Source organism: Physeter macrocephalus, chromosome 13, assembly GCF_002837175.3.
Source record: "Physeter macrocephalus isolate SW-GA chromosome 13, ASM283717v5, whole genome shotgun sequence".
NCBI lineage: Eukaryota > Metazoa > Chordata > Mammalia > Artiodactyla > Physeteridae > Physeter > Physeter macrocephalus.
The window spans coordinates 71,194,125-71,219,075 of NC_041226.1; the positions used below are offsets into that span (position 1 = coordinate 71,194,125).

At 43.5% G+C, this 24,951-nt stretch overlaps 1 protein-coding gene and 2 long non-coding RNA genes across 6 annotated transcripts in view; 2 read left to right on the forward strand and 1 right to left on the reverse strand.

The window, feature by feature from the left end:
* PCCA (propionyl-CoA carboxylase subunit alpha) overlaps positions 1–24,951 on the forward strand; it is a 378,662-nt gene that overhangs the window by 337,217 nt on the left and 16,494 nt on the right. The window lies entirely within an intron of this gene.
* LOC129392696 (uncharacterized) overlaps positions 1–24,951 on the reverse strand; it is a 95,295-nt gene that overhangs the window by 5,587 nt on the left and 64,757 nt on the right. The window contains exon 3 of one of the 2 annotated variants that reach the window (XR_008619081.1): positions 12,752–13,149. The exons of the other annotated variant lie outside the window; for it this stretch is intronic. This is a non-coding gene — a long non-coding RNA (uncharacterized lncRNA). Of the gene's footprint in view, positions 1–12,751; positions 13,150–24,951 lie in introns of those variants that run through there. 2 annotated transcript variants of the gene reach the window in all.
* On the forward strand, positions 409–7,923 carry LOC114487462 (uncharacterized). The gene is made up of 3 exons (XR_003682559.2): positions 409–3,408; positions 6,551–6,716; positions 7,838–7,923. It is a non-coding gene; the product is annotated as an uncharacterized lncRNA (long non-coding RNA).

A 24,951-nucleotide genomic window follows, 5' to 3' on the forward strand; every position in this document is an offset into this window, starting at 1 on the left:
TATCATTTTGTCCATCTGTAAAATCTTCATGATAAGCATGATTGCCACAGGCCTAATTTACTTTTTGAATCAGTCACAGGCAACAGCCCAGATCCCTTACAAGACACTAAGGCAGAATAAGACCCTCACACTGTGAAGGGAGATTAGTGCCTTTTAGAACATGTATAATTTTTTTTGAATTTTATTTTATTTTTTATACAACAGGTTCTTATTAGTTATCCATTTTATATATATTAGTGTATATATGTCAATCCCAATCTCCCAATCCCTTCACCCCCACCCCCCCACCCCACCCCCACCCCCACCCCACCCCCCGCCGCTGCTTTCCTCCCTTGCTGTAGAACATGTATAGTTTGTACACAATTTCAACCTCTTTTTTTTTTTTTTGCGGTACGCGGGCCTCTCACTGTTGTGGCTTCTCGCGTCGCGGAACACAGGCTCCGGACACACAGGCTCAGTGGCCATGGCTCACGGGCCCAGCTGCTCCGCGGCATGTGGGATCTTCCTGGACCGGGGCATGAACCCGTGTCCCCTGCATCGGCAGGCGGACTCTCAACCACTGCGCCACCAGGGAAGCCCAACATGTATAGTTTGATAAGTCTGTTTGAATAGCTTAAATGATAAGAGCCGTCATCTGATTACTAGGAACTAGGTACTCTTCTAAACATTTTAAAGTTTTTTCGAAGTACACTTTACAGACAATAACATGTACCCTTGTAAGTTACAAGCTGTTGATTTTTAGTAAATTTATAGAGTTGTGCAGCTGTCACCACAATCTAGTTTTAGAAGATATCCGTCACCCCCAAAGTTCCTTTCTGCCTGTTTGCAGCCAATCTCTGCTCCCACCGCCAGCCCCAGGCAACCACTATAAACATTTTATATTTATTAACTACTTTACTCCTTGTGGCAATCCTGTAAGATAGGTTACTATCATCATCTCAGCTTCACTGGTGAAGAAAGTGAGGCAGAGAGAGCCCAGGCTGTCGGGAGCCGGATCCCTCTGAGCCACTCCAGACCTGAGCCACATGCACATGAGAATCACCTGAAGGGCTTGTTTTAGGACACAGGCAGCCGGGCCCACCCTCAGAATTCCTGGTTCCTTCTGACTGGGGTGAGGCCCCCAGATCTGCACTTCCAACAAGTTTTCACTGATGCTGCTGGTCAGGGGACCCTGCTTTGAGAACCACTTGTCTATACAGCCTTGAACGTTGTGAGAAAGAATCACTCTTGCGATGGGTCTGTTTTATATGCTTGGCCCAGACTGTACCAAAGCATTCTTGGCAAAGCAAATATCCCTAGTTCTCGGGGAAGGAAATGTGCGCTGTGAGAGTAAATTATCATCATAACCACTAACTACCGTCCGGAAAGTGAGGTTTGCAATCATCTTTGCAGGGGCCTTGCGGCCTGTTTTGTGTGCATGCACCTTATTTGTCGATCATTTTGTAACTTTTAGTTCGAATGAATTAACATCACGTGACTCTGCTATTTCCATTTCTGCCTTTTAAAAAGTAGACAGCTATCACAACAGCAGGAAGCAGACCCAAACTTTGTTCTTATGCCTCTAGTCACAGGCAAAAATGGAAAAGGTAATTTACCCAAATAGAAGAAAAAAGAAAAGAAAAAAAAAAAGACTGAAAAAACAGTACTGACTCACTGCAGACTGCTGCAAAATGTTGCCCTTGGGATAGAGGTTAACTCAGTTGTGAAATAATGGCCAGCGCTCACCCTCCTCGTAACTTTCCTTAGCCCTGGAGGAGGCTCCTCCCTTTGACGCGAGATGCCTGCAGTTCAGCAGCTGGCTCAGCCGGAGGAGGAGGCCCGGATTGAAAGCTCTCCGTTTGTACAGACTCATTTGCGTTTGTAACGCTTTCATTTTAAATCTCCTCTAATCTAAATGTAAATATTTTGGTGTCTTTTTCTCTGTTTTTTTAAAACCAAAATATTTTAGTGAATATGAGTCTACATAAAGGTGAGTCGGTGGCTTCTCATCCCTCCTAAAAGACGAAGCAGAAGTAGTAGATGACACCAAAGAGGGATGCAGAATTAGAACCCATCAAGAACCTGGGCAAAGGTCAATTGGAGGTCCCACTTCAGAAGTTTTTTGGAATGCAGGGGAAGAATTACTTAGAAAAGGTTCCCTTGCTGGGAGAGGAGGTGGTCCGATATGTTCTTACAAGAAGCCAGCAGCTTCCTGCTCCTCCGTAACTGCTCAGACAGACCGTCATTTTTCTAAACAGCCAAAAACGGTGGAGTCAGCAGAAGGGTGTCTGCTGTCTCGCGCAGTGGAGTGCACAACTGAAGTGGCCCTAGGGCCGGCCCCCTTGAACTTCTGAATGTGGGTGAGGACTCTCCCGGCATTCTCAGACCTCCAGAGGCCTCCTGGATGGACACAGGGTGCCTTGGAGGCCTGCCCTGCTGCGCCGCCAGCCAGCGCCTGTCCAGAGGCAGTAGACTAGAAATGTCCCTTTTAGAGCCTTCAAGATTCCACCAGCCCCTCTGAACAGAGCCCTTCTCAGTACCTGTGAGCCACAGACCAAGGAGAGAACTAACCCACTCAAAGGTAACGTGGTTCTTAAGGCTAACTAACGCTCGCCTTGATCAAACCCTGCCACCCCTACAGATGCTGTTCCTGAACCAGCTGTGTTTGCCTGATGCACAGCAAGCCAAATGCTGAGATGCCCGGGTTTGCAGCCCAGAAAGAGTTTAGTCACAAGACCGCCAAGCCAGGAGACAGGAGAACAAGTCTCAGATCCGCCTCCCTGAAGGCGAGGAGGTTGGGACGTTTATGGGGTAAGCAGGGTGGTCGTAGGCCTGGAGAAAGCTGAGTGGAGGCGGGGAAAGGTGAGCTGACGCCCAGTTCTGTAAAACACATGGGCTCCCTGAAGCTGGGAAGGTATGCGACGAAAGAGAGGGAAAGAAAGAAAGAAAAGTAACTGAAGTGAACTTCATCAGTGAAGGCAGTTTACAAGCAGGTGGGCTTCAAGAAGCCATTCCCCTGTCTGTTGCTGTGCAAGGCAAGCTCGAGTCCCTGTTAGCCTTCAGCTTCCGTTAACTCTGTGGGGCGTGGTTTCAGTACCACAGCCCCAGCTGTCTCACACTCCCAGTGTAACTCGAGAAAACTCTCTTGTGGTCCGGGTTTGGATATTTAGAACCAATCAGAATAAAAGCTGAAGGCATTGGTCATCCACACATGTGCAAACCCCAACCTTCTGGGCGTGAGTGCTGCTTGACTATTGCAGGACGTTAACCATTCTCCCGTCTTTCAGGAAACATGATGCCCTTCAGTCCCGTGCCTGGAGAGTGCTGTTCTCCTCCTCTCCCAGCCCTGTACTTGCTTGCTTTCAGCTTCTCTTCAAAGGAGACTTTAAAATGAGCGCCAGTTCCCCGTCATTCAGAGAGCAATGGCAGGTGAGAAAGCAAACGTTAAACAGGAGTAGATGATATGGTGAGTTCCCTGACTCTCCAGAACCCCATCCTTCTCCCAGCACATTGCCTCTTCCAGGACTGTGTTCAGCATTGACTTTCCCATGACGTGGATAGGTCAAGATGCCAGCCTAAGCACCCTTGACTTTAGATTGGAAATTCCTTCAGTGCATCACAACATTACAGATACTTCTAGCCTTATCTACTGTTGAACTTTGCTGCTTGGCCAACTGGCTTCTTAATGATCCCATGACAGTCTGTCCTCTCCTACCTCCTGCACACCTGAATCATACCATCCCTGTCCAAGAAAGCTCACTGTTACCTCTGCCTTGCTTTGCAATTCTTTTACTCCAAGGCTTATCGCAAATCCGATCTTCTCCACGAGTCTTCCTCTGAGTACCTTAGGCCCTTCCCTCCGAAATTCTGTAGCATTTCATTTTCTTAACACACAGACGCACAGAAGTTTGCTGTTAGGAGTGCCTCAGCTGGGGGCAGTTTTACTCCCGGGACACGTGGCAATGTCTGGAGACAGTTTTGGCGGTCAGACCTGGAGGTGGGAGCTATGACCTGTGGTGGGTAGGCCAGGGATGCTGCCATTGAGAAACCCGACCTTCAGCGTTTCTAGATTGGGCCTAGATGACATAAGGATCTATATCCTTGTAGTACCTGAAGAGGAAATCTTGGGTATACTTGAATATAGTCAGTGGTGAAAAGGCTCGCTGCTTCACAAGGCCACCCATTCAGTTGTTGGAGAACTCCGTTAGAAATTGTGTCCCTATGTTGGGTTGGAATCTGTCTTCTGTGTCTGGTCTGGGCCAATAAACCGACTTCTTTCCCTTCTTTGGGGTGTTTATAGAGAGCTCCCTTGTGATCCCTGGCGGTTCCCACATCCCTCCCTAGTCTCCACGTTATGCCTGGCTCCGCAACTTACCTCTACTTGTGCACCTTCCCCAAATGTCAGGGCAAACTTCCTGATGGCAGATACAAAGTCTTACTCTTCATGGAAGTCTTACTCTTCCATGTTTCACAGCCCTGTAGCTAGTACAGTTCATCTTGTGATAGAAAATGCTAACTCTCTGAAATGGCCAGCCTCCTAGAGATGGTGCCACTGCTGGCCGAGAGCATCCACAGACGTTGTATTACATTACATTACACCAGTTGTCATCCAGGTACAACGTGTTGTCCCTTATATTTTGTGTAAGGTGTTTGTCGGATGGTTGCCTTTAAGGCAGAGGTGGGTTTTGTAGTTTGTGAAGAGTCTCTGGGAAAAATATTTATTTGTAAAGCAGGTAGATTGCTCAGCATTATTCACAGTGTTCTTGCTTCTCATTTATGACTGCACAGTAAAGATAATATCTTTTACTGCTCTGCTGTCCAGTTTGTTGGGTTAGTTTGGGAGATAGTGTCAGTGGCCTGGAATTGTGCCAACTTCCAGTTAGCACCCTGTGTAACCACTGCTTTCACTTTAAAAGTAATTACTGCAGATTTTCTTATCTACCCTGAACATAACATGTACTTTTCTAATCCTGTACTTTATTCTTCTCATCTAAAAGGAAAATTTTCTTTAGATTTTTATGCTTTAAAATTTTTTAAACTTACCTTGATATAACTTAAGACTTCTGGAAAAAGTTATGAAAATAGTCCAAAGAATGTCCGTATAATTTCATCGATTTCTCAAATGTTAACATGTTACCGTGGTTGCTTTATCATGTTCTCTCACTCTCTCTGTATGATTGTTTTTCTCTGAACCATTTCAGTAAGTTGCTACCAACTCTTAAGTGGGTATTTTCTAATGAGAAGACAACAGAGCAGGAAATTAACATTGCTACAGTACCATTGTCTAACCTATAAGCCTTTCAAATTTTTCTGGTTTTCCTACTGATGTATTTTATAGCAAGAGAAAAAAAATTTTTTTTTCCTAGTCCAGGATCTAATTCAGAATCACACTGCATTTAGTTTTCACGTCATTTTAGTCTCCTTTAGTCTGGAACAGTTCTTCAGTCTTTCTTTGTCTTTGATGATGTTTACATTTTTAAAGACAGGCCAGTTTTTCTGTCACATGTCCCTCAATTTAGATTTGTCTGGTGTTCCCTCATCATCACATTAAGTTACACATTTTTGGCAGGGATAGCACGGAAGAGACGCTGTGTCTTTCTCAGTATATCACATCAGGAGGAGGAGCATGTTTCTGTTTTCCCCGTTACTGGTGCCTTTACTCTGATTACTTGGTTAAGGTGGTGTTTGGTTTCTCCACTGGAAAGTTACTGCTTTTCCTTTTTCTGTTTGTCTGGTAAAGGAGATAGACACCTAAACTGGTAATTTCAACATAATATGGTAGATAAGACCGACGGTTAGCCAGGGTGACATAGGAGCCAATAAGTGGAATTTGGGGAAGGCTCCTGACTTGATGACACCTTGACTGAGACTTAAGGAATGATTATGAGTCAGGCAAGCAAAGGAAAATGGGGAGAATATTGTAGAAGGATATGATACCACAAACATGGCCACGGAGCCATGAAACTGCATAGTGTGTTCAGGAAACTACAAGCGTTGGCAACTTGAGTTCTAGGATTGAATTCTCAAACCATGGAATTCCCAGAATGGATATCTGAGGGCACAAGGTCTCATGGGAAGCTGGGAGCAGAGGCGGTGCTCTTTGTCTCTCAGGATTTGTGAGGTCTCTTTTGTCTCTGAGTTTCATAGTCCTCTCTCCCCTAATTTACACAGAGCCAAAAATAGCAGAAAGATGGGGCCTCAGGGGTGGGGGGAGGAATCACAGTATTTGATAGTCACAGAAGTTATATCGTTCAGATGTACAATTTATTTTATTGCCCTGGAAATCAGTTTTCTTTTCATAGAAGATAAACATTATCTTTGCCAGGAACTGTCACTTTTTTCTCTCATTTTTTGAGTGTAAAAATTAATGAAAATAAAAATATGAAAAATTGTGCAAATGAAACAAAAAATTAACCTGATTTTGGCTTTGAAGTATATATCTGAGAAGCCGGCTATCCTTTAGCTTGAATAAGAAGTTAAAATTGTGAAATGGTAAAGCAGTGTAGCCTCTCTCTCTTCTCTGACACTCAGTTTATTAAAATTTTTTTTTTTTTTTTTTTTTTAACTTTAGTGGCAACACACGCTGACTTACCCAGGCAAGGGGCAGCAGATAACAGTGAAAGCGGCCAGGACTTTTCCAGGCTCCTGTCAACAAACTGACTCTCTAAGAGTCTTCAAATTAAATTCATACCAAGACGTTTGCTTTGTTCTCCTATCAGTGAGGTCATCTTTGCAAGGTGAACATTAGTGATGCTGTCGGCAAGAAAAAGAGTGTGAACCTCTGTCTAAATTTCAGTGATGTCTAGGCAGAAATAAATTTTCAAAAGAATTCCTTGAGGTTTCCAAGACCCCATAAATTTCTCTGTAAGGAAATTGTCAGGTCTGAGGCTCATGGCATTTGATTCTTCAGCATTGGGACTTCTCATAGCGGCCACTTTTTGCCTCCTCTGGCTCACGTGGACTCATGTGTAGCTTGGCCCAAAGATGATAGATTCTCTTCCTTTTTCATCTACAAAATTGAGTGTCTTCTATGTACCAGACACTGTGATCTCTACCTTGTGGAGGTTATTACTGTCTATTGGAGAAGACGCTAAAAAAGAGAGAGGCCAGCCACAGCTCAGCAGCATCCATACTCATAACTAAAGAGCCTTAAAAGGAAAGTGTTAAATGTTCATGTGGCCAAATGTATTCTGTTTTAAAAATTGAGTTCAAATTCACTTAACATAAAATTAACCATTAACCATTTAAAAATGTACTGTTCTGTGGCATTTAGCACATGAACAGTGTTGTCATCTCTATCTATTCCCGGTGCGTTTTTATCCCAAAGTACTCCCAAAGGGTACTCTGTACCCTCTAAGCAATCACTCCTCATTTCCCTCTCTCCCCAGACTCTGGTGACCACTAGTCTGCCTTCTCTCTCTGGATCACCCTACTCTAGATGTTTCGTATAAAGGGAATCATATAATATGTGACTTTTTGTGCTGGATTTCCTTCCCTTGGCATAATCTTTTTTTTTTTTTTTTTGTGGTATGCGGGCCTCCCTCTGTTGTGGCCTCTCCCGTTGCGGAGCACAGGCTCCGGACGCGCAGGCTCAGCGGCCACGGCTCATGGGCCCAGCCGCTCCGCGGCATGTGGGATCCTCCCAGACCGGGGCGCGAACCCGGTTCCCCTGCATTGGCAGGCGGACGCGCAACCACTGCGCCACCAGGGAAGCCCGGCATAATCTTTTTTTGCGGTTCGCGTGTTGTACCATATATCCGCGCTCCGTTCCTGTTTATGGCTGAGTAATGTTCCATCGCCAGCTGTATTCTTTAAGGACGTTTGAAAATTAACTCCTCCCTGTTGAACTGTTTCACAGTGGTGTTTCTGGGGTGGGAGCAATTTGAAGACCCAGCTCCGTGATGTCGGCACACTTCTTTGCGGTAGAGAAAAATATCTTTTGCCCCACACGTTGCTGAAACCTTTCAACAAGGCGCTGACTCACTTCTCTGCTTCTGAGAACGCGGCAGCGACAGCCAGCAAGGCTTCCACTGGCATTGTGGGCAAAGCGATTGCTGTCACTTCATGACATGTGGAAAACCACGAGTTGGGATGACGGGGAGTCCTCCACTGGTCACAGGTAGAAATCAGAGGTGCAAAGTCTGTGCATAGAACACTGAGTTTGCTTCCATTGCTCAGCTTGGAACTGCTTCACCGGTTCTAAAACATCAGTAGCCTTTGCTCTTCCCAAAAGAGGCTTTTTCCAAAATAAGATTTTTTCCTTTGTCAGCATCCGTGTTCACGTACTGGAGACACTAGAGGTTATCGCCCTGGGAGACGGTCATCGTCCTGCTGGGATGTTGGGCTGAAATAAATGGCTTATCTATCCATTCCTTGGGATATAAGATATTAGTAAAATAGTTGTAATTCTGATAATGGTGACTTCCAATGTTTGACAGAGAAACTGTTCCTTTTTTTTTTTTTTTTTTTTTTTCCTGGCCCAGGCGTCACTATTTCTAGGCCACTCAGCTCTCTAGTACTAGGTGACCTCTTTTATTTGGCAGGATGATAGGCAAGGCATCCAGGATGCCTCAAGACAGACTTTCATGTTGGGCCAAGTAACATTTTAGTAGAGTTGGCTCCAGCCTTTTGTGCTGTGCTTTGTCCCGGGAGAGCGCAGTGGCCAGTGTTCCCGAGGGGGCTGACGCTCCGGCTTCCATGCTTCCACTGCCGAGCACTTTGCCACAGGGTAGCGCATTGGCCCGTCATGTTAACAAAGGTAAGACCAGAGTTCGTGTGAACTTTGTCATACTTCCTGATGTAAACAAATTTTAAATATATTTGGCGTTTTAAACAGGTTTTTTCTTTCACAGATGATGATTTTCAAAACAACACAGAAGAAGCCAGGAAAAAATATTTTGTGTGTTTCTGAATCACAGGTGGCCTGAGAGTTTACTGGAGGTGCTAGTATTTTATTGTCTCCCCAAGTTAAGAGTCTCTAACGAAGAGTTTTGAAGGAATATTCATTTAAGTCATGCTTCTGTCATTCAGGGGGAATGAATAACAGATTCATTTTTTAAAAATAAGATAGACAATATTTGAAACCCATCTTCAGATCACTCTAGGTCTCAAATCACCCTCTGGAGTTAACCGAAGTAAGAAATTTGGCAAGAATGGAGTCCTGTCCAGGAGAGGATCTAAACAATTCTGGTTCAATCCATTTTCTCCTGGGGACTTTTTCAGATTGAGGTGCTTAATTTTAAAACAAATGGAGTTACTGGACTCTCCATATTCTGGTAAGGTTGTAGAAAGGTTGAAAGTTAAAAGTCAAACTTGTTCAGTGTATAATTTTCTCTTGCAGATGCCAGACCAAAGGCAACAGTGATCTAGCACTACATTTGTTGTCATTTGCTGAGACTAGATAGAATTCTCGTTTGGGTATATTGTAATTTTTTTAATATTAAAGTTTCTTTTCAAGGGTTTTGTACTTAGTAAGTTTGTTCAATAACATATGCATTCCATTTGAAGTTACCTTGCCAACTTTTCTAGGAATTTTTAGCTTCCCCATAGTTTTTAATAAACCAAGAGGTCAAATGAATACTGCCCCCGGTTGCCCAGATATTGGGCAGTTATGCCTGGTTTCAGTCCATCTAAAATGTGTACTCATTTAAAGAGAACCCCTCTCCAGGAGATACTTTGAGCCCAGTGCTGTTCTCCAACCTCAGAAGGTTACTTATGGAAGCAGAGAGTCCTTCCGCCTATATTAACGTGTTTCTTTTCCTCATCTCACCCTTCTAATAATGTATATGGTCTAACTCAGGGACAGCAACACTGAGGTCAAAGAAAAGTTAACGAGAGAGAGAAACTGTAGGCACCAAAACTTTGAAACATCAAATAGGCAAGACTGAATACATGCAAAAGGTACATTAAAGATGTTCCTTCCGTGAACAAGGTTATTAGTCAGCTCAGACTGCAATAACCAAGGACCACAGACTGGGTGGCTTAAATAGCAGAAATTTATTTTCTCACAGTTCTGGAGACTGGAAGTCACCAAGATCAGGGTGTCAGCAGGTTTGTTTTTGTTACCGAACTGAACTCGGGTCCACTCCCCCACCACACAGCAAAGCCAGTCTACTGACACCGGGTTGCGGTGAAGGAAAGTACAGCGTTTATTGCACTGTGCCGAGCAAGGAGAATGGGCAGCTAATGCTCAAAAGACCTGAACTCCTCGATGGCTTTCAGGGGAGGGTTTTTAAAGGCAACACTTGGGGTGAGGGTTGAAGCTTGTGGACTTTTTTTTGATTGGTTGGTGGTGAGGTAACAGGGTGATGTTTCAGGAATCTTAATAATCAATCTTCTGGTTTCCACCAGCCTGGGGTCTAGGTCAGCAGGTAGTCACCATCCTCCACCTGGGTGGCAGGGGGGTCTTAGTTTTTGCAGAACAGCTCAAAGATATGCATCAGATTGTTGTGTGTATCCCTTGAGGAGGAAACTAGGACTCTGTTTTATTGCTGAACTGTTGTTTAAGCTATCATTACTTTTTTTGCTTGACTGCTTTTCCTTTGTTTCTGCATTCCCTCGCTTCCCTTATTAGTAACTGAGTCTGTTCTTTGGAACTCAGGGAAGTCGTAGGAGACTAAAGCTCTTTCTTTTTTTTTTTTTTGTAATTTTCTTGGCTGCCGCGCAGCATGTGGGATCTTAGTTCCCCCACCAGGGATCAGACCCATTCCCCTTGCATTGGAAGCATGGAGTCTTAACCACTGGACTGCCAGGGAAGTCCCTAAAGCCTTTTTCTACAGACAGGAAACAGGGAACACAGAGGGGCTTTTGTACTCAGGAGGGCCCTGCAGGGTCCTGCTGGGTTTCAGTTTCTTCTGAGGCCTCTCTCCTTGGCTTGCAGATGGCTGTCCTTTTCCCTGTGTCCTCACATGGTCTTTCCTCTGTGTGCGTGCACACTCCTTGTGTTTCTTCCTCTTCTTATAAGGGCACCAGTCCTATTGCATTGAGCCCCACCCTTATGACCTCATTTAACCTTAATTACCTCCTTAAAGGCCCTGTCTCCACATATAATCACATTGGGGGTTAGGGACTTCAACATGTAGAATCCGGGGAGACACAGTTCACTTCATGACAAGAGTCACGGCAGTAGTTACCATTCACCGGGCCCTTTGTGTGCTGGAAATCGTGCCAGATAATTCACATACGTTATCTCATTCAAATCTTAAAATAGACCTGTAAGTTTTCTTACACAATTTTAAAAAAATTCTGTAAGACAAGCAATATTCTCCCCCTTCTGTTGGCTGAGGAAATGAGACTAGAAAGTGGGGTGACAATCATAGGCCATACAGAGTCAGAAACTGAACCCCAGTTTTATGAAGAAAGGATATGTTAGAAGATTTTTCTAGCTAGAACAAGAGTCAAAGAAGCAGTGTAGTTCTCCCTAGTTCAGCTGAGTCTAGGGAGAGAAAGGCTTCTCAGTGGACATGAGCTAAGGTCCCTGCTATAAACAATGGTGGCCTCCCCACCAAAGTTCATATGTTGAATCCTAACTTCTAATGTGATGGTATTTGGAAGTGGAGCATTTTGGAATTGACTAGGACATGAATGGGATCAGTGCTTTATAAAAGGAACCCCAGAGGGATCCCTTGCCCCGTCTACCATTATGAGGACACAGCAAAAAGATGGCCATCTGTGAACCAGGAAGTGGGTCTCACCAGACCCCAGATCTGCCAGTGCCTTGATCTTGGATTCCCAACCCCCAGGACAGTGAGAAACCAGTGTCTATCGTTTATGAGCCATGAGTCTATAGTATTCTGTTACAGCAGCCCAAATGGTCTAAGATAGTCCCATTAGAAAGGCTGTTCCAGGAGTGGAGAAGGGAGTCTTGCGTCCATGCTTCTCCAAGTGTGGCTCCTGGGAACCTGTTAGAAATGCAAGCTCCAACCCAGTCCTGAATTGGAAACTCTGGAGGTGGGGCCCAGCACTCTGGGTTTTAACGAGCCCTCCAGGCAAGTTTTGACGCTTCTCATTTGCAAACCACTGCTCAAGCTGACTTAGTGGAAAGCGTTGCCTTTGATCGGCTGACGCCCCTTCTGCTCATTCCATATTTATCAAACAGCCACCGACCATAATTTACGTACCCACACTACAGTTAGCGGGTGTGCTAGTTCCCTTTATAAATATATTTCTGATTGTAAATTCATAAGGTGGTTTACACGTCAGTTTCTTGTGAGCTCGACAGCGAATCCGTCTAGCTGAGAATGATCCATTCTAAGTTCATTGGAGGAAGTGTGGTTTCTAAGCCTGTGTAACGGAGGCCCAGAACCTGATTCAGGATGGTTTCACTAAGGTAGATGCCATGGAGTGAGGCTGCTCAACGGCAGCCATCCCATGCCATCTTCCCGGAGGGACTCTCTCTTTCCAGTATTTGCAAAACCCAGAGCAAAGAACTGCAGGTCAGCAAAGAGTATCTGAGATTCAGTACGCCTGCTCTCCAGATTATGCAGGTGAAATATTTCTAGCGTTATTTCACAGCTACTGTGTAGCATTATTTAACAGTAACGGTAAAAGGTAGGTAGACCTTTTTCAATTTGATTAGACAGCTATCGCTTACAAATTAGTCCACAGGGAAAAGATCTTAACTTCTGTGACTAAAGGTCTTGGTGATTACTTTTGGCACATCTGGCCTTCCAGACTCTAAATCACTGAGTGGTGACAATTTGTAAGTTTAAGAGAACTTTATGATGATTGGTATGAACATCAATATTTGAGACAATATGCACTTTTATGCGGGTGAAGGACAGAGACTTCCGAGAAATGATCGTGGAGTCATTGCAACCAGGCAGAGTTATCTGTTACATACAGATAACAAGTCACGCTGTTGGGGATCATTAGAAAAAAAGGAGACAAATTTGAGAGAAGGAGAGGGAGGTAGAAGAGACGGCAGAGTGCGTGATTTGTCTCCGCAGCGTTGGGAAGGGTCGGAGAAGCTGAGCCGGGAGCATCCCCAGCGCCTTCAGGTCATATGTACAACTGGGCCTATAATTCTTGGGGACAAGGGAGCCGAGCCCTGGGTAAGAGGGCCTGACGGGGCCAGTTGGGGCTCTTCGGAGACATTCTGGAGTTGTCCAGGGCCGAGTTTGTGTGTTAGACGGGGTTGGGGATTTTCCCTCTGCTTCAGATGAACTAAGCCTGTGAAAAGAAAAAGAAGTAACCTAAGGTTCTTTCTGTCTTAAACATCCGTGTGTTTAAAAGTTTACAGAGTGAGTCAAGGATGGCAAATGGCAAAACATCATGGATTTCCCCCTTTTCAGATAGGCTGACGTCATTGTTGTATTTTACCCAGTGTAAAAGCATTTATAAACATGGATGTGAATGTTTATGTTTTTATAGATTTATGTGAGTAGATTTCTCAATACAAATTATTACTGTGACTTCTGGGGAGTGAGATTGGAGGAGAGAGGGGATTGTTAGCTTGTTCTGCACGCCTCTTATATTGTAGGACTTGTACAGCCAGCCTGTAACTGTTGTTAAGTCCATAAAATACATCTTAAGTTTTATAAGAGCTTTCAAGGTTCACTGAGTCCCCAGTTCTCTTTTCCTAGTAAATCTCAAGTTCCTCAAATGTGACTTCTCCTGCCATGCGGAATTAGAAACACAGACCCAAAGTCTGGGGAAAGATTTTGGTAGTCGGATCAGCATAGGTAGGGTAAAGTTTCTGGTCAGGAGAGAACTCAGGAGGATTGAATAGAAGGCCAAATTATTAGGCTGACAATTTTATCAGAGGAAATTCCAAGTGAATTTCCGTGAAGGATTAATAAGCTATGTATTTGTGAGATATGTGCTCTTTGAGAGAGATTTAGGTCCTTGTGTTTTCATTAATTCTAGACCTACCCAGAGCAGCCTCCAGTGTCTTCCCAGGGAACACGCCCAAGAATTCTGGCGTCTGAATTCTGACTTTTGAGATATTGTGATATAAATAAGAAGCGTGTGTTTGGTCTTTGTCCCATTCCTGGCACAGAGCTCCTAAAACCCTTGGAATTTCCTAAGTGAAATGAGTGATAAAGGTAAAAGGAGTGTCTTTTGTGATTTATAAGGAGCCCTCTCTCAACCACACTGGAGCTTAGGTTAATGCCCCTGAGGTGGAGGGCTGGTAGGCAGGGAACCAACCTGGCGATTGAAGAGTTGGAGCTCTGAGCCTCACCCCCAGCCTCGGGGAGGGGATAGAGGCTGGAAGTTGACCTTATCACTAATGTCCAGTGATTGAATCCACCCGCGTCTGTGTAATGAGGCCTCCGTTTAAAAACTCTCTTAACCGAAGGGGTTTGGAGAGCTTCTGGATTGGTGACCATGTGGAGGTGCCGGGAGGGGACACACCTGCAGAGGCGTGGACGTTCTGTACCTCTCCCCCCGCCCCCGCTTTGCCCTAGGCATCTCATATCTGGCTGTTCCTTTGTATCCTTTTTATAATAAACCAGTTATCCAGGAAGTAAACTGTTTTTTGAGTTCGGTGGGCCATTCTAACAAATTATCGAAACAAAGGAGAGGGTTGTGGGAACCTCCAGTTTATAGCCAGTCTGTCAGAAGCACAGGTGACAACCTGGACTTGGAATTGGCGTCTGAAGCTGGGTGGGGGGGGGCCAGGCTCGTGAGACTGAGCCTTTAAGCTGCGGAATCATAGCATCAGAACTGAATTGAATCGTAGGGACACTCAGTTGACATTCAAAGAGAGCTGGAGAATTGCTTTGCCGGGGTGCGGGGGTGGGGAGAATGCCCACACATTTGGTGGCCAGAAATATTCTGAGCAGAGTAGAGTATGAAAAAGAAGTGGGTTCTTTTCCCTTTTACTTAATTTCCCCTCTATCTGTAGGCATGTATTAATAATAAAAACAACAAAAAGAGTAGGAATAATGGCTATTAAATACTAATGTGGCATTTCCTGTGTTTTGAGCATTCCTCATAAAAGAATTCACTTAATCCTCATCACAGCCTTTTGGAAGAGTTTGAAAAGGATAGGTGTTAGCTCTGCTCTAAATGTTTGGTAGAATTCTCCTGTGAAGCCATCTGGTCTTGAACTTTGCTTGTTGAGAGTTTTAAAATTACTGATTCAATTTCATTCCTTGTGCTTGGTATGCACATATTTCCTATTTCTTCCTGGTTCAGTCTTGTCCCTTTCTAAGAATATGTCCATTCCTTCTAGGTTGTCCATTTTATTGGCATATATTGATAGTTATTCGTCATATCCTCTTACGATCCTTTGCATTTCTGTGGTGTTGGTTGTAACTTCTCCTTTTTCGGTTATGATTTTATTGATTTGGGCCCTCTCCCTTTTTTCTTGGTGGGTCTGGCTAAAGGTTTATCCGTTTTGTTTATCTTTTCAAAGAACCAGCTTTTAGTTTTAGTGATCTTTTCTATTGTTTTTTAGTTTCTATTTCATTTATTTCTGCTCTGATCTTTATGATTTCTTTCCTCCTACTAATTTTGGTTTTGTTTGCTCTTCTTACTCTAGTTCCTTTGGGTGTAAGGTTAGGTTGTTTGCGATTCTTCTTGTTTCCTGAGGTAAGCTTGTATTGCTATAAACTTCCCTCTTAGAACTGCTTTTTGCTGTGTCTCGTAGGTTTTAGATCATAGTTTTTTAATTTTCATGTGTCTCTAGGTACTTTTTGGTTTCCTGTTTGATTTCTTCAGTGATCCATTGGTTGTTTCTCACAACAACCTTTTGTAGTAGGCACTGTTATAATCCGCAGTTTATAAACAAGGGATTCAAGACGTAGGAAGTGTAAGTTCTGTTTCCAGGCTCCTAGGTGGGGGAGTTACAAGTCTTAAGTATCTGACTCCAGATCCTAAAGTTCTCCCCTGAATCCCAACCTGGGAGGATTTCTTTAAGAGCGGGGCTAAAATCAAAAAGCCTACCTCATATTGATCACATCCTTTGTAGGACTGATTTATATTTATATTTGTATTTATATTTATATTGTGTCATTCATGAATGTCTTTTCTCTCTGGCCAGATTATGGTGTTTGAGGTCAGGAGCCATGTTTTCTCCTGTTTATTTTGTATACTCATGTTGCCCAGGAATGCTTGATAAATGTTTTTGAGTGAATGAACCAAACTGTTTCTCTAGTTCACCACGCACCTCTTTAAGTCTCTAAGGCAAGGATAACCACAGAGTCCTGCACTGCCTGATCTAGAAGCTCTCTTAATACCAAAACCAACTTACTTTCTTTGATCTTAGAGTCAGATGTGGTGTTTGCAAAATTGAATCTATTTGTTCCCAAATGTGGAACCACAGAGCTAGAACTATAGCAGTTAGAAGTTACTGATCCATGATGACAATCTGAGATGTTTGAGAAGGAGACAGGAAATAATATTTGGTGAATAGTTATTGTCAGGCACTTCCTAGTTATTACTTCGCAAATCTTTGTTGATTTAATCATTAATTATTATCTTGATTTTAGAAATGAAGAAATTTGTTCTGAGGAGTTAGGTCAGTAGGCCAAAAGGTGATGTCAGACTCAGGTCATTTGGCTTCAAAGACTTGTGTTTTTCACTTTTGCCATTTCCAATGCGACAGCCATACCTCCTGTTCCCTCAATTGGCACATGGCTTTTCAGGTCTCATCTACCTTCACTGTTGTATGTTCTTTGTAATGCACAATATGTAGCATGTCAGAAGTCCATTTAGTATCCCTGGTTAAATTTTCTAAGATATGTCAGAATTCTAAGCTGTAAAATTGCTAAGCAATAGAGATCCTCTGATAGAGATCATTCCCAGTAATTTGGACCAGTGGTTGCTGAGCTGTGTAGGGAAGGAAAACGTTCTCTTCTGTCTTCTCACATTCAGTGCCTAGAGCCTTGTAAATTAAACTAACAAGGCAGGTTAACAAGAGGGGAAAAAGTAGATTATATTACGTATACATGGGAGTTCATAAAGAAATGTCGCTTGAGGCAGTGAGAATTGGGGGCTGTATGCCATCTCAACAAAGGGCAATACAGTGTGGAGAAGAGGTTAGACAAAGGGGTTTGGGGCTTCTGGGGTGTAGGGTAAGTTGTGAGAAGATAACTAGGAAATGTGTGATTTTAAAAAGGCTGTTTAGTTAGGTTTATTATGCAGAGAAGAGTCCTCTCAGGTGATAAGAGTTGTCTTTGGAGTGGTGGTTCTCCTGGTGTGGGAGAGGGAGACACCTTTACAAAGGACATTCATGTCCAACTTGTAGACAGGAAGGGGAGGATGGAGAGCTAATGGCTTTCAGCTCAAAACAGTCCTTTCACCAAAAGGGGCATATTTGGGGAGGCATATGCTGTAATTCTCTTTAGTTGTTTTCTGCTTTGATCTTCCTGGTCAACAGTTTACTACATGGTAGTACTGTCATCTTGAGCTTTGTTTGCTTTATCTTTACATGTTTTAGTTTCTGCATTTCTGACCCATGTAAGCCAGCATTTTGGTGTATTAGATTCTGAGTTTCTTCAGTGAATGCGTACTAGCAGAAATGTTTTATCATTTAAAAAACCCGCGTAAAGTCAAAGCGTTGTGGAAGAGCATTGGCGCACTTCCCAGGCCTGGTGCTCCGACTCAGCACTGGAGAACTTGCAAGGGAAGGCCAAGCTCCCCCAAGTGTTTTTGCCCAAAGTTGGCTTATTCTGCACCCTGTAGACGGCATTACTTTAACTTGAGATGAGCAAAGACTAATTCACAGAGAAGAGAAGAGGGGTGAGGACATAGCAAAATGGTACACTTCCTTACCTGTGTGCTTATTTACATAGTTGTGTTTTTATAACATTTCCTGTACTTTTCTGTAAGCTGATGCTGCCCTAATTATAGATTTTCAAGAGAACGTTTCGTTGTACCCCAAATTATACAGTGCTTTAAAAAAGCACCTTCTTTAACTGGTTTACCAAATACCTTATAAACTTGTAATTACATAAAGCAATTCAGGATGCAGAATAGCGACAGCCTGTAATGTTAACAGATGTTAGCTGGTACTATTTGAGTACAAGGCTTTCAAAGATCTATAATATTTTTCTTGTGTGGAGTAGAAAGAAATGACTCATTATAGTCATAACGTGTCACGGAGGCTCCTGATCAAACAGAATGCGCGTGTTCTATTTTGTGAGTTCTGTACAGTGCGTTGTCAATGGACTAGCCTTTGTGGATGGGAAAGTGCCACTTATCCCAGCAAATTACCTTTGTGGCGTATGTTAGACAGCTTGTGGGCACCTGGACGAAGCAGAGGCTGGGCGCCTTTATCAGGGCACACCTGCACACAGCGTCCCACGGCGCCCAGCTCCAGGAAGTTGTCCCATTAACAGACTCCTTCAGGAACCCGCTGATGACTTGCTCTCCAAGCTCCCCTTCCCTGCAGACCAGGAGTGGGGCTGGCTCCCCGTACAGTAGCTTTTTTTCTTTTCCATCATTTTTGGGTTTGTATTAAGACAAAAGTGTTTCAAATTACAAGGAAAGTAACCTCAGTGGAGCCCAACTGAGGAAATAAATCCTATTATTAAGTGCTGGATTTAATGTTTAATGTTTAATTAATTTCAATTTAATTTTCAGCACTATTGTTAAAAAAAAAGGAAAGTTGCTGACCTTAGGATATTAGAATTGGAAGGACCCTTGTGATTAAAAGACACAATAAGAAAAATTAGGTTAGATTTTTGCATTGTTGACCAACATCCCCTCTCCAGAGGATGTTGTGTTTTAGGAACTAGCTGGAGATGTACACAAACTTACTAACTCATTTCATCGAAGGTTTTGATATTGGCCTTAAGTTTTTTTCTGGAAACCTTTCCATTTTTAGCCAGCCAGCATTTTGAAAGGTGAATTGCTGAAATGGACTTCATGCATTTTTGTTGTTTTATTTTGTTAGAATGTTCCTCCCATCTCTGTTTTTGTGATTCTTCCCTCAAACACTGCCCTTAATGAGACTGTTGCTTACTGCCCTCGAGGCTCCTTGTGGCGCATTGAAGTTCAAGAACCAACTTAGCAGTTAAAAAATGAAACCTTGAGGCTAGATTGATTCATAAATGTAGCTGGACGTGTTGAAAGTGACACATTATGTCACTGCAGCATATTGACAGTGTCAATTGCATGTCCTTAAACAGCTAACCTAACTGATTTACTTTGTGTTTAACTGCCTTTTTCGATTAAAGGGAGCAAATGCTGAGGAACTGGGACGCACTATCAGAAGCCATATATTTTCTCCTGTTAACACCAGCGTCGCTGACCCACAAGTGAGGGGTGTGTTGGAGTTTTGCTGTAGGCTGGGCTGCTCTAGTTTAAGTGGTCTAAACAAGGGATTAATGATCAGGAGCGGGCCCTTACCCTGCTTCCAGAGCTTTCCTTCAGTGCGTTTCCATTTTTGTCACCTTGCTGCACGCTTGGGAGGCCTTATGTCAGGGTAGCTCACACTCTTTACTTTGCTGGCATTTGTTTCCATTTCAAGGGCCCTTGATGTTTCTTCAGAGTTGCTTTTTTTTTTTTTTTTTTTTTTTTTTTAAGTATTATTTAGCATTATGACCCAGACCTTAAACTGTTGACTTTGCAGTTGCAATACAGGTGTTCTGTTGCCCCCAACCAAGGAGCTGCCGGACTTTTCCCCCCAAGTTGCAGAGGTGATAACTTGAACGAGACCTTCTAGTTTCTTGGGACCTTGTTTTATTGTCTTGCACGTTAACATGGTATTTGTATTTCACAAGGCTAAACCATATATAGTATTTCTTAAATGTGCATTTGCAATAGATGGATATATTAACTGTTACTATCAAGTTGAGAATTTGAACTATTAACTTTACTATAGTAAAGTTTTGTGATAACGGTGCTAATTACTAAGCAGCTGAATTTGTGAAAAAGTGCACAGCAGTAATTTGCACCTTATTGTTGCTTTGCTATTTAAAAAAATTGTGAACACATGAGCTTCCGAAGAGCACGTTTATCTATGGATCTTTAACAGCTGGACTTCTTGCGTCTAGCATTTGGTGTCTGTATTTGTGCTTCTGAGACGCTCATTTTACCCTGATAAGAGCTGTTGCGTGCTGAATGGGACATTTTAACAAGGAAGGAGCAGCATTTTAAATCACTATGTGCTTTTGTTTATTATTTTTTGCTAGTTTTAGGGAAAAAAAGAAAAAACAAGAATAAAGATCTCCTTTCTCGTTCCTCCCTATCGATGTGAAATCACGAACTGCAGTAGTCGGATTTGAGTGTTTTGGTGATGGCATTGCCATTGTTTCAATGGCAGATAAAAATGGTTCTCTTCTGTTGGCTTCACATCCTCAGTAAATGCTTCTACATCATTAAAATCTTATTGAAATGGGAGGGAAGGGGGCAGGGGACAACCTTTAAAAGAATGAGACATAGACACAGGACATGACAAAAACTGGTTAGAACCAACTAGGTCCAAGATGGCGGAAGATTGGACTTCCAATAAATCCTTAAGCCTCATTATACGCTCATCATAATACATTAGCATGCTAAACCACACGCCCACCATCAAAGATCAAAAAGTGGGCGGTGGCCCACCTCCTGGAAATCTCCGCCCCTTCCCCCAAATAATCCTCCCACTCATTAGCCTATGACAATTACCCAGCCCATAAAAACTAACCACCCCATATTTCGGGGCCTTTCTCCTTCTGAGATAGCCCACACTCTGTCTGTGGAGTGTGTTTCTCCCAAGGCCATTCTTGGCCTTTCGAGATGGACTGCATTCTGTCTATGGAATGCGTATCTCTCTAAATAAATCCACCTCTCTCTTTTTTTCTTTAACATCTTTATTGGAGTATAGTTGTTTTATAATGTAATAAATCCACTTCTTACCCATCACTTTGTCTCTCACTGAATTCTTTCTGCGATGAGACTTAAAGAACCTGAGCTTCATTAAGTCCTGAGACAAGTTGTGTGATCTCAAAAGACCGTGGTTTCAAGTCCCATCTGAGTTGTGCTGTTTCATTTTCACACTCCTAAACCAGCACAGGTTTGTTCTGTATTTTGCTTTGGTCTATAAGAACAACCTCAAGTCTTGGGAAAAACTTATTTTTGCCCTGTGGATGTGTCAGAAACATCTGCTTCAGGTAGTTTCCAAGTGTTACTTAGTAACCTATGATCCAAAAACCCTGTTAGGGTGCTCCAACTATTTGAAACTACACATTCCGTATTTTTATAAGCGTATATTCAGATTAATTCCACCTGCCTCTTATTTGGATTTCTGGCAGCTAGGAACTTTTAAAAGAAATTTGTGTTTTTAAAAAGAAATGCGAAAAATTAAATTTTCTTTCCTGATTCAAGAGTTCTGTACTTTTAAGAGATCCTGTTCATGGGCAGAAAGGAGAGGTTTCAAAGGAACCTCATCTCCATATGGTTTTACTCGATAATCCTTTATCCACCATCTTCAGCCCTCATTCCTTTGCTTTCTTGCCTGTGGCTACATTTCTATCTCTGCATCAATTAGCACAGTGATTTATACAACAAGCAAGCAGTTTAGAGGTAATGGTACACAATTAACATCTCATTCCGCCATAAAGGGTATGCTAAATACCCCAGTCATTGCTTTCTCTGCCTGGAATTGAAATAAGTGTTTGTCCTAATTCATATGCTATCTGATGTGAAGTGGGCCTGCTTTGTACTGCACTACACCATTAATCTAATTATAGATAGCTGCAAATGAAGTGCTGTCTGAGCCGGGAGATTGAAGAAAATAGCCTTTTGTCATTTAGCATGACTCTGTGAAGCAAGATCACACTTTACAGGGCAGTACTGCAAAATGGAGATCTCAATAATATTGCTGCCTGTTGCATCTTTTCTAATTACAACAGCATTGTAAACACAACTGGGTGCTGATATAAATAGAGCTGTAGATATGCTGTCATGTGGGTTGTCGGAGAAAGTCCTCCGAGTGCTGCTGGATTAAATGATGCATCCTTGACTGACAGCTACCTTGAGACCGTACCGATGGAGCTGTCACAGCGTTATGCTAACAGGCCGGCCCGGTGACTGCGGCGGTGCCAGGCGCTCTAACTGCTGTCTGTTCATTCCCCCTTCTTCGCCTGGGTGTACCTCCAGCAGGACAGCTCCAGCTTTAATTCTGTGTGCTTTCAGTATTGTTTCATGAACATTTTTGTTGGTTTGGATTTTTGTACGGCCTGATGCTGAAGTAGAGGGGGAATGTATTTTGCCTGGCTTGGAACCCTTGCTTTGTTCTTCCGCCAGTGTTAATTATGTGTCCCACGAAGACTGTCGGAAAGGAAAATAAGGTTGAATTACAGTTCTAATTCCACCTAAATGCTTTATATCTTGTGGGGGTTTTTTTTTTTTCCTATTTTTCTGAAACACCGATGTTTTCAAAGATGCATCCTCATTTTTGCATCTAGTCATTCTGTCACTTTAAAAACATTGACAGTTTACCTCTGGCTCAGAGTTAGGAAAGTAGACTTTTAGAGGAGCATTTGAGTGTTAGCTCTCACTGCCATGAGGTGGAAATGAAGACACAGCTTAAGGGTTGGAGACCCTTGGGGCAGAAGGTGTAAAACTTTGAATGAGAAGAGATCCTTGTATTTGAAGAAATGTTTTTGCCACCTTACTTAGTGAAGGTCGATGTACACTCTAAGGCCAGTGCTTCAGGATGTTAAGATAATGGATGAAAAGTAATTGACAGTGAAGCTTCATCATTTATCCTTGAGTCCGAGTTGGCTGAGCGGGCCCACAGTGGATGTGAAAAAGCACGAGCAGTGCATCAGCTGTACATACGTATGCTCCTCATTGTGGGGAGAATGACGTAGGGAAGAAAACCGGAGCTGAGCTACTTTACGAGCAAAGAAAGACAGGAGAGGCTCTGAAATCACGACTGAAAAAATACATAAACAAACTGGATGCACTCCTCTTGCAGGGGCCCCTAGACCTCTGAGTCTAACAAGCACGTGAGCACGTGGGATGTGTCACGCCGCTGGTAGATCTGGAGGCCTTGGGGAGAAGCAGGGATTTAAGCCCCACGAGGAGATGCATGTGCTAAACTAACACGGACACCAGCAGGACGGTGTGTCGTGTGGCCATCTGAGGGCAGCGTGTCCACCGTGAGGGCTCTTTGCTGCCTGGGGCGCCGAGTGGGGTGTGTGCAGGGCACGGCTGGCATGCCCACGGGCAGGATGTTTTTGTTAAGCAAGTCTGGTTAAAAAGCCATCTCTGCCCCCAAAACCAGGACTGGCCCTCTCCTGCGCCGGCAGCCGCCCGGCTCTGCCCCCCACCTTTTCCCTGTGGTCAGGTTCCCTGTTAAGAGCTGTATGTTCATTTTTATAACAATTCCATTGTGTTCCTTTTAATTTTCCATCTCTTATAGTTTTCTTCCTGATCCTTTTTACGTCTGGTATGATTTTTCTCTCTTTCTTTTGAACTTTTTGGGAGAAATTTTCTTGTTAGACATGGTTTTACATTGCAGACACCACAAAATTAATTTGCTTAGAAGCTGGGGCTGGGGCTAGTTGACCATAGTTAGGTTATTAGGTAAGGCCTCTTTCCCGCCTGTTGGTGCCCTGTGGGTTGGGGAGCTGGAGCCCGGGGAGCACCTGTTCTCTGCTCCAACTTACATTTCGAGGCGTGTTTTCAAGAACTTAATAATTTGACTGTGGTTTGGAGAGCACCTCCCTACACCCCCGGGGTGAGGTTCCACCCTCATGAGCCCGGGAGCAGCCCAGCTTCCGGCCCCACCAGCAAGCAGGCTGGAATCCTGATTGCTGACGTCTCTCCAGACCTTGCAGAGGGAGAACCTTCTGGCTTCTGCCAGGACTGTGCTTCTCTGTCCCGTCAACGAGCCTGTAACATCTTGGCCTCCCACCCCCAAAACATCGAGTTGGTGGTCTCTCTGCTTGAAAACAATAACAACAACAACTGAAAATCAAAACTCTCCAGGAACGTTCTATGGAGCCCATGAGGAATATTCGAATATTTAGCATAAAATCAAAGTCTGCACAGGTCACGGGGCGTTTTCCTGAAATCTCTCACCCCGTGGGCTGCTCTGCCCTTGCCCCCTAAGAATTCAGAGGAACCAATAAGTAGTAGTTTTGATCACAAGCTCTGAAAGCCCTAGTGTACATTCTTAAATGACTTCTTTTCTGAGGCATCGAAAAGCTTTTACGGTTCTCACCAGGCAGTTCATTCTGACGGGCCCATATGCTGCTCTCCGCTCAGCTCCCATCCTGGCCTGCGCCCCGTGCCCCGCTGCACCGCCAGCCAAGGGGTTGTTTCCAGAAGCCGTGTTTGTGTGGGCACGCTGAAGGTCAGGGCAACATCAAAGGTAGTCTTAAAAAGAGAACCTTCTCTCTGCCGCCGCTTTTTATATTCAGAAAGGTCATGTCTCAGCCAACTATGTGCAACAGGGCCTCTCCTGAGGCACTTACGCTGTTGTTATTTTTTACTTGTGATTACAATAAGTCGCTTATCCCCCAAACAGATTTAAGAACAATAAACAAATACAAAAGGAAAAGGAACATCTCATCAATAACAAAGACTGCATCTAAAGGCATTGAGTTTTGTGACTCTTTTACATCTCTTTCCAAGCAAAGCAGGAGTCCTACGGAGAAAGGAATCCAAAGATATGAAAATTTTAAAAATAGTAAAAGGATCCAGTTTTAGTCAGGATCTTGTCATTTCTGGGGAGACTTGGAGCTTGGGACAGTCTTAGCATTTTATTTATATTAAGGCTCGTTTGTGATATAGTTAAAATTAGTTTTTAAGGGTATATATCCACTGTGGTGAAATGTGATAAGTCATATTGTCTTCCGTGTAGAAAGATACTTTCCCTGAGTTCACATTTTGAAGTCAAATTGTGCGAAAAACAAGAAGAAAAAAGATCTGTGCGCTCTGGGGAAAACCAGCCAGCTGGGCCCAGTGCTGAGCTGTCACGAGGAGGAGCTGCGCGGGATGGTGCCAGCCAGGAAAGCCACTTTTTTTGTTGACCCCGGTGCTTCTAGTGATGTTGGATTTTCTTCTCCAAGGCAGACAGAGCACAGA